At 39.4% G+C, this 9,066-nt stretch overlaps 1 long non-coding RNA gene across 1 annotated transcript; it reads left to right on the top strand.

Moving 5' to 3' along the window:
• LOC114435787 (uncharacterized) lies at positions 1–721 on the top strand. Its single transcript, XR_003670621.1, has 5 exons — positions 1–61; positions 166–234; positions 400–450; positions 546–611; positions 700–721. It is a non-coding gene; the product is annotated as an uncharacterized LOC114435787 (long non-coding RNA).
• The last annotated feature ends 8,345 nt before the right edge of the window (positions 722–9,066 follow it).

Below are 9,066 nucleotides of genomic sequence, written 5' to 3'. Positions count from 1 at the left end.
TGTGGAATCATATTATTCTTTGTCATTGTGCTCTTACTGTATCACTACAGACAGTCCAAAGGTGAGACCTTTTTCTTCTGATGCATCATTTATTTACTATAAACTTTAAATGACACAGAATTTACAAAACCATGTAACAACATGACCATTTTTTGTTAATAACAGGTTCTTCTGCAGAGCAGACAGTGAACCAGGAGGTAAACCAACATCAGATATACTCCTCTCTTCTCCATGGTCAGTGTTTCATCTGGTTCTGAATGTTTTCACAGATATTTGTAAGATGTATTGATGCTGCTGCAGCTTTAATACTGTTCAATAACAACATTTAATAAAAACAAAGATGTTTAAATGAGTGTGACAGATGTGAGGTGACTCATTTAATGTTTCACTGTCCTGTAGGCGACCTTTGTGTCTATGAGACAATCAGAGGAGCTGAAGGCTCTGGAAATGGTACAGTACACACTTTGATTGACATGGAGCAGGTTAAAGTTATAATAATTCACTCACTACTGTGAAACTCAGTACTCACATTAATGTTATTTCAGGTCAGCCTGAAGAAGATTACTATAATGCTTCATATCTGATTCAGCTCAAAGCTCTGGACAGCAGGAGTGAGTATATAAAAATATGAGACGTTACATTGATACTGAAATACAGAGAGAATCATTATTTTATATATGATTGATGTCATGATAACAGGACAACATGTTGACCCAGAAGATTCACTGTCTGACTACAGTAATGTGAATCCAAACACAGGTAATATTCTTCATATACAGTCAGAGCTCATGTTCCAAAGACAGTATTTTAAACTGAGACTGTTTGCTGTGATTTTATTTCAGGTCCATGAAGAGACATTCATCATCAACAAACAAAGAGAAGCACAGATGGCAGCATGAAGTCACTGACTAGCTGTCTGTTTTAAGCTTGATAACAGAACATGTTTCAGTGCTGGCCTGCTTTAGATTGTTCCCCATGTTATAAAGAAGAAGTTCTTTTTTTGTTCATCGTCATGTTCTCCTGTTTTGAGAGCAGAAACTTCAGCTTATAGTGTTGTCATTTGTCATGTCTCAAGAGAGACCTTTTGTTTTGAGTTCATTTCTTTGAGCTGCAGCTTTCTTTAAATGTGAAGAATCATGAGTTGAAACATGTTCTGTGTGTGATGCTGTCTGACAAAGGTTTGTTTGAGGCTCCTCCTACAGATGGACTCTCTGACGTAAATGTGGATATCATGCAAGAGCCCAACCAGACGAGCAGCCCAAGACGTTCAATAGGCTCAGAGCAAAGTCAGAAAGTGGACACTGTCTGCAGTGTTTTACACATGCTGAATCTAAATGTCACCAGTGAAGCCACAGCACCACCCACAGGAGAAACCAGAGTATTACAAGTAAATAGCATGAAGTCCAACATGGAGTTTCATTGTGTGTCGTTGTTCTGTTCTTTCATAAACTTTATTTTGTGGTCTTTGAAATGTTTTGTAAATAAAATGGTTCTTATTAAAATATAATTTCTTCTTTACTTCTCATTGGATCCAAGTGCTGTATTAAACAAAGATTAACCACAGTTCACACAGATATTCCAACATGACATGCAAACAAAGCAGCCTGAGGTTAAAACATTCTTTTAGTATGTAATATGGAACATTTGTCGATCTTTCCACAAAGGCCTCACAGTAGTGCTACTTACTACATCCTATTCAATCTTTAAGAATTCAGTATACTGTGAAATACTTAGAGATTGATCTGCTGCTGTAGGTTGAATCAGCTCTCTGTGAATCATTTGGTAAACACTTAAATGTAACACATGCTTATTTATGTTTTAAAGGAAAAGTTACACAGTTTGGTTTAAAATGTATTTAGATTGTTTACACAGTGTTTGTGTGATCAAGACAGCTACTTAAATGGTAGTTCTTTGCATACATGTCCACAAGAGGGCGTTTAATGAAAAAAAAATGAAAAAAAAAACTTTAATGTAGTATAGACAAACAACCATTGGCTGTCTTTGTAAAGTTACTTTGGTTCTGTCCTGTTTCCTGTTTTATTTTGAAAGTCCTGTCTCCCTTGTATTTGTCCATGTGTTTTACTTCCCCAGTGTTCCGGCCTTTGTGATTGTTTGCCCCACCCTAATGCGTTTCACCTGTGTCGAGTTCTGTAGTCTATTTAAGTCCTGTGTTCCCCTTTGTCTGTGGCAGATCGTCTTGTCACCCTCCCTGTCACCTTCCATGTTCCCTGTGTTTAGTAAGTTTTGAGTTATTACGGCCCGAGTACGAAACGTGCGAGAGCCCTATTGATATGCAAGTGTTCTCTTTTTTTTCCGAGTCATTCGACACAAATTTGACCCCCTAAACATGCTCAAAAACTCACCAATTTTGGCACACAAGTTAGGCTCGCGAAAAATGGCAATCTGAAACTGTCGCTGCAACTGCGCCTTCCCAAATGGCTCGGGAGCGCCCCCTAGAATTTGCAAATATTCAGTGTATCAGCTACGGCCATGAAAATTGGTACAGATATGTATCTCCTCACTCCAGGAAACATGCTTTTGAAAAAAAAAAAAAACGCACTTTTGCGAACTCCTCCTAGGGGATTTGCTTGATAAGGCTGAGATTTGGTGCGCTTGCCCTTAAGGGGTTAGGGACCAAAAGTTATCAAAAACACAGCACTTCATCATACGGCCTGGCTGTGGCGCCCCCACGAATATGACCCTTCACCAAAGCACAGGAAATGGATGTATTTATGGATGTATTTCCTACATACTTCATCTTATGTTGATTGAAAAAAATCAGGCATTGCTGAGCCTGTCATTCTGAACAGATTGATATGCTAATGAGCTGATACCCTCATAGCGCCACCTAGGGAAATACTCTGATAGACCCGAGATTTTGTTACATGCTTTTGAAGACATGGTTGAGCAAAAGATATCAAAAACGCAGATCGATGTTACACGGTGTGGGCGGGGCAACGCCATGAAGTAGCCACATGTTTTCAGGAATTTCCTGATGTGATGTTGTTCCTTCTTTCCCTCTGAGCTGGCCAGGAAATCCCTGAAAACTTGTGGCTACCCCAACTCGGCACTCATCACAGCCACAAAAACAAGACCCACTAACAATAAGAAGGACAATAACCGACGGAGAAAAAAATATCTCCATTCCATGTGTCAGGAGTATCAGTGAAAGTCTGTAGGATCTTCAACAGCCATGACATCCTGGTCCATTTCAAACCGATGACAACACTGAGACACAAACTGGTTCACCCAAAGGATAAAACTCCCAGGGAGAAACACAGCAATGTGATATATGCAGTCCAGTGCAGTGCAAGACTCAGCTGTTCACCTCCACCTCAAAGAGAAAGGACACTCCTTTGAGGACAACAATGTACACATCCTAGACAGAGAGGAAAGATGGTTTGAAAGAGGAGTCAAGGAAGCATCTATGTTAAGAAAAAACTTCCCTTAACAGAGGTGGTGGCCTCAGACATCATCTTTCTACCACATACAATGCAGTGATTCCATCCATTCCCAGGAAGTTTGCACATACTCACAGCAAGAACAAAGGGCTGTCAACCAGTCCCCCTCAGTCTCATAGTCATTAGCCAGTTGTTAGACACACCTGGCACAGTTTCCCCACCAAACAGTTAGAACTGATGAAGCTGCTTGGATGAGCAGCAAAACATCTTCAAGAAAACTCTCCAGTCTTCTAGACGCCTTGCTTCTACAAGATGAATGTGAATACCTGTGCTGTGTCTCTGTCCATGGTGCTGACTGTGGAGCCGGCAGCAGTGCTGGAGCTGTCCGAGGTGCTGACTGTAGTGTCTGCTGCTCGTGGGGAATGCTCAGCCTGTGTCAGATATTCTTATTTAATTTCAAAAAGAAAGACAAAAAGACCTTTTTTGACCATTTGCTTCCCTGCAGCTCACATTAGCTTCTCTCAAAGCTCCTGTGTAGGTTTATAAGCAAACAGAGGCAGATTCACCACTCAGACTCCAACAACAATAGGAAAAAAGTGCACAGTGCAGCAATGTATTTTGTGAAGTCTAAACCTCCCAAAATCCTGTGAAGAACAGGACTGTCTCCTAAACACCAAACCAGCAAGCTAGAAAACAGTCGGTTATCAATCTTCCATTCTTTGAGTTAAGATGGAGCTACTAGCCAAGAAACAGCTGCTACCCCTACTGTGACCTCAGTTATGGAAGAAGAGTGACTTTAAATCACAAAATAAAATATATCAGAGCTGAACGACATGGTTCAGCAGCTCCTTGCTACTTGCCACTTCCAATAAATCTATAGCAGTTAGACATGTGGTCTGGCTATGGCTGTGTGCACGCATTGATATGCTCCTAAGCTACAGTCCCTGTGCCACCTACTGGCCGGAGGACTTCTCTTTTGTATATGTGTGTTTTGGTGTTCTCTTCTGGCCTGCAGACCACAGCTCATGCCGGTAGTGGGGGGGGAGAGGCCGTGGGACAACAAGGGAGGCGGCGGCTGCGAGTCCCGACCGCAAAGTGTGCGAGGGCCCGTCATCGCTGCTTGCAGCTTTAATTTTATTTATCCTTCTGTGTGAAAACAAAAGTCAAACCTCAGACTTATCAAACAGCAGTTGTGTTAAATGTAACACTTCCATGTCTTGCTAGCTGTTTCTAATTCATATGATGTGATAATAACGACTAACCTCATCTCGATTCTCACTCTGTAGGTGATGTGTCCGTCTATGAAACAATCAAAGAGCCTGAAAACACAGAACATGGTACAGTATACAGCCAGATGTTTTGAGTCCAGGAAAGGTCTTTGTGCAGCAACAACACAACATGCATGTTTAGATTTGTCAGTGTAACAGTTCACTTGTACAGATTGTTGACCCTGCATCTCTGTCTTCATTTCTTTTCCAGATCAATAACGAGTTCAGGATCAATGAAACCAGCAGGATGGATGACAAAAATGCTCCTAATTTAATATCACATCATGAACAAAATACAGATTTTAACACACATTTATTCTCCTGTTTATAATGAGAATATAAATATAATATAATATAATATAATATAATTTTTCCATTTTACTTCTGAAGTGTTAACTTGATTTTTTTGTTTTCACTAGTTATAAATAATAAATAAATCACATAATTTATGTAATTTCAGGAAATCAGGAGATATGCATAAGTGGCTTCATGTCAGAGCAGCTCTAACCACTTCTGCTTGTTGACAGAATGATGAACCGTCCTAAAAAGTCAAGCCACAGCCTGACAGACCACAAGAGGAAGTGAAGTTGTTGCTCTCCACACAGAGGTGGGTCGTTGGTCAACTGTGTCACCACGGTAACGTCACATATAGTTGTGTTGCTTCTTGGAGTCTGCATCCCTGGTATGTACACCTATATGTTTGTTTATATATATATGTACCTAGTGAGTTCAGAAAGCAGAGGTCTGATGTCTTTATTAACATGTAAAATAGTGTTTTAATGTCATAGTCAGGAGGTTCCAATCTTTTTTTGTGTTCAGCACATTTTCCTATGGACATACTGAAGGTTACATTTATTTCCTGTTCATACATATTACCATTAGTCAGGTCATATATGATCATATATTTACTGAGGAGTTGTTGGTCACATTTGATGTTATAAATGTATCTCAGCAGGTCAAGATGATAACTTTGGGCCTGATTATAAGTCACACAGCTGGACTGAGCAAGATTTTCAAACTTAGAAAGGGAGGGGTATTCAGATTGACCACTAGATGTCAGTAAATCCTAACCCTGGTTCTTTGTTTAGTCACGATAACTAAAACTTATTGGTTTTCATTTATATAATTTTGTGTAATAAACCACTCAGAATATTTTTACTGTTCTAAAGTTCATTTGTTTACACACATTATGTAAAAAAAATCTCTGCTGCATGTTGATGGAAGATATGAATTAGTCGTTCCTTTATTTATCATCTATGGCTGAAAGTTAAACATCACATTGACATCATGTCATGGGTTAGTGATGGCCAAGTGACACCGACGCTCTGATACAAGCTTCCGAGTTGCAACAGCAATTATGTTGAACCACTGCTTCGAAGCTTGCTTTGGTGCGGGAAAACCCACGTGACCGATTATCCTCTTAGTGAATCACACGACTGGTTCAAATAACTCGACACTGCTTAGTAACGTGATATTTTGCTTAAACCGGCTCAGTCCAAAACAGTGGAAAAAATATCCTTTAACAATGAAAATTGACGTGACTAGTGACGTTTGAACCACTTCAGTGACGTTTGAAGCAGTTGAGCGCTTCGAACGGCATACGAGTCATGTGATTGGTTCGGGTTGTGAATCGCTTGGTGGGAACGAGTGTGTTCAGGGATAGGACATTCCTATTAATGTAGCTATATCAATATATAGTTATACAGGCTTTTTTATATAGTTAATCGCAATTTGTCATTGTGTACATTTTAGTAAAAGAAATGTTATTGATCACGTTTTGGATTAATCATGACGTTTGATTAGCCCTAATTATTATCTATCCACTTCAAATGTAATTTTTTATAACAATTTCATGCAGTGAAATTTCATGTATTTTATTGTGTCAGCCTGAAATTATTCAACCATGTAGTGTAGTCGAAAGAGACTGTGCACGGCGATTCAAATCCCAAACAATCCACGAACCAATAACACACACCGCAATTAATTTTATTCACCACTAGATGTCCTCCTTGAGAACTGTGTCATTGAAGCCTGAGTAATGAACCTTTTTCTTGAATCATGTGTCGAAGCTTCAACACAGCCTCGAAAAACCATCACTAATCATGGGTCTCTCCTCAAAAATCACAGGTGTATTCGGAAATAGGTGTTTTTTCCCATTTTGTTTTACCAGTCTCCAAAGTGCAGTATAAAGTGATGGAAAAACAATAACAGAATAATGATAATAATACTTAAAGTTGTAATTTGAGTTCTTCAATAACTCACAAAATAATGACAAGCTCATTTACCTCCAGGAGCTGTTACCTGCCTTGTAACCATCGTCAGAGTCTCCCAGAGGAGCCACAGCACCCTCTGTTAACCCTCTTGCCCCTCCCACTGGGCTGGAGTATTTTGACTTCATACTTCTTTTACACAGGTAAGTATTTTATACCTCCCAAACACACATAGAAACCATTCAAACAGTATTTCTGTTCACAGAAATACTAATTCCCACATTTACTTAATTTAAACATTATTTTTAACAAACGGAAGTCAGCTGACTAGAAGCGCGCGACTCTGATATTTAAAGTGCAGAGAAACGCCGGCACGCTTTGCCTGCCCACTTCCTCGTCAGGACGTCACAGCGTGACACCGCGTCGCGCCCGTGAGCGGTGCGCAGTGTAAGTATATGTGTATGGAGTTATCAGTAAAGCCACCAAGTGTACACCTTGATTGACCGGATATTACGGTGAATACTGGCGAAGTTTTAGAGAAGGAGAATATGTAGACGGAGCATGAGTGAGTAATTAACTGCTGTTCTAAAAACAGCGGCTCACTGCTGCGGTGTTGACAGACAGCAGGCTTATCTGTGCCATCTGTGCACTAGACACCTTGGTGAGACTCTGCAGTTAGCTTGTTATCTAGCCAGCAATGTATAGATGATGTATCCCAGAAACATTCACCCCATCACAGCAAATCTTTTATTGGCAGCTACTGTGCAGGCGTACTGTGCAATAAACTATTCTAAACATGAACAGTATAGAGATCTGTTACAGTGTGTGTTGTATTTACACACATTGTCCTCTGATGGTGTTACTCTAGTTGCTGTGAAACAAACATTTGATTCCACCTTTCAGTCATTTCCTGAGTCTGAGGTCACAGCCACTAATAAACCAGCATTCTGCCACAAAGTGAGCACATGTATAGATTCTACACTCTGGTTAAATGATGCAGGAAATATAACCATGTGAAACTGCTGTGGGCAGAGCTGCTGTCTATAGGTGTAGGGGCACAAAGGAAGGAAGAGTCTATACTCAGAAGCTGATGTAGGTGAGACTCTCTGATCACACCTTTTAAAGAAACGTCACTTCTGGCTTCAGCATTATAATTATGAATGCTTTTTATTTATCGTACTGCAAAGTTTTATTGTACAACAAAATGTAATATGCTTCAATTCAACAGTCTGATGTTTTATGCATGTGCAGTAATTAAAGTACAATAACATTTATAGGGACCAGACTAAACCTTGGCAGAGAAACATGTTCATATGTGTGCAGAGAACAGGAAATGTAACCATGTGCTGTGGTCAGAGCTGCTGTCTAAAGTTGGGGCAAAGGGGAAGGAAGAGTCTATACTCTGCATTCTGATCACACCTTTTAAAGAAACGTCACTTCTGTCTTCAGCATTATAATTATGAATAGATAGAACACTTTGTTCAGTTGTGCTGGATGTGAGGATGGGGCACACTTTGCTCTGTGTGCTGGACTTATTCTGTAAGTACATTTCTGACTTGTTGTTTCTGAAGAGTGTTTCTGAGCAGACTGGTGTCTTTATGAACGTCGGCTGCTGATATGTCTCTGTTTTACACTGAAGTCCTGCTGGATTTGGCTCCACACATCTACATTGTGTATATATAGTGTTTTAATGTTGTGATTGATCACTTTCTTTTGGTTTGATGATGTCTGATGAGGTTTTAATCTTTATTTCAGTGTTCAGCACACTCCTCTACGGACACACTGAAGGTGACAAATTATACTTTGTCTTTATTTTTCTCTTCATTTGTATATTACACAAAGTATTGACTTGAGCAATTTCCCCATTGTGGGACTAATAAAGGTTTCAATTAATTATTAATTAATTAATTAATTATTTTATATTATATTGTGTATTAGATTGATGATCACTTTGATCATTAATTATACTGTGAATGTGATTAGATTACAGGGACAGATGTGTTTATCATTAAGGAGAACAAACAACTTTGTTGTTTTTAAAAAGATGATGCAATTTATCTCGTTCCACGGCACCATACTTGCCTGCTAATCGAGCTCCTAGCATGCTAGTCTTCCTTAATAATTAAAATTTCTGTTCTCTATTGAGAAAATGTGCATTCATTTGATTAAATACTTTTACTAAACAGA

Source organism: Parambassis ranga, chromosome 5, assembly GCF_900634625.1.
Source record: "Parambassis ranga chromosome 5, fParRan2.1, whole genome shotgun sequence".
Classification (NCBI taxonomy): domain Eukaryota; kingdom Metazoa; phylum Chordata; class Actinopteri; family Ambassidae; genus Parambassis; species Parambassis ranga.
Note: the sequence above shows the minus strand (reverse complement) of the source record. Positions and strands in the feature narration are given on the sequence as shown.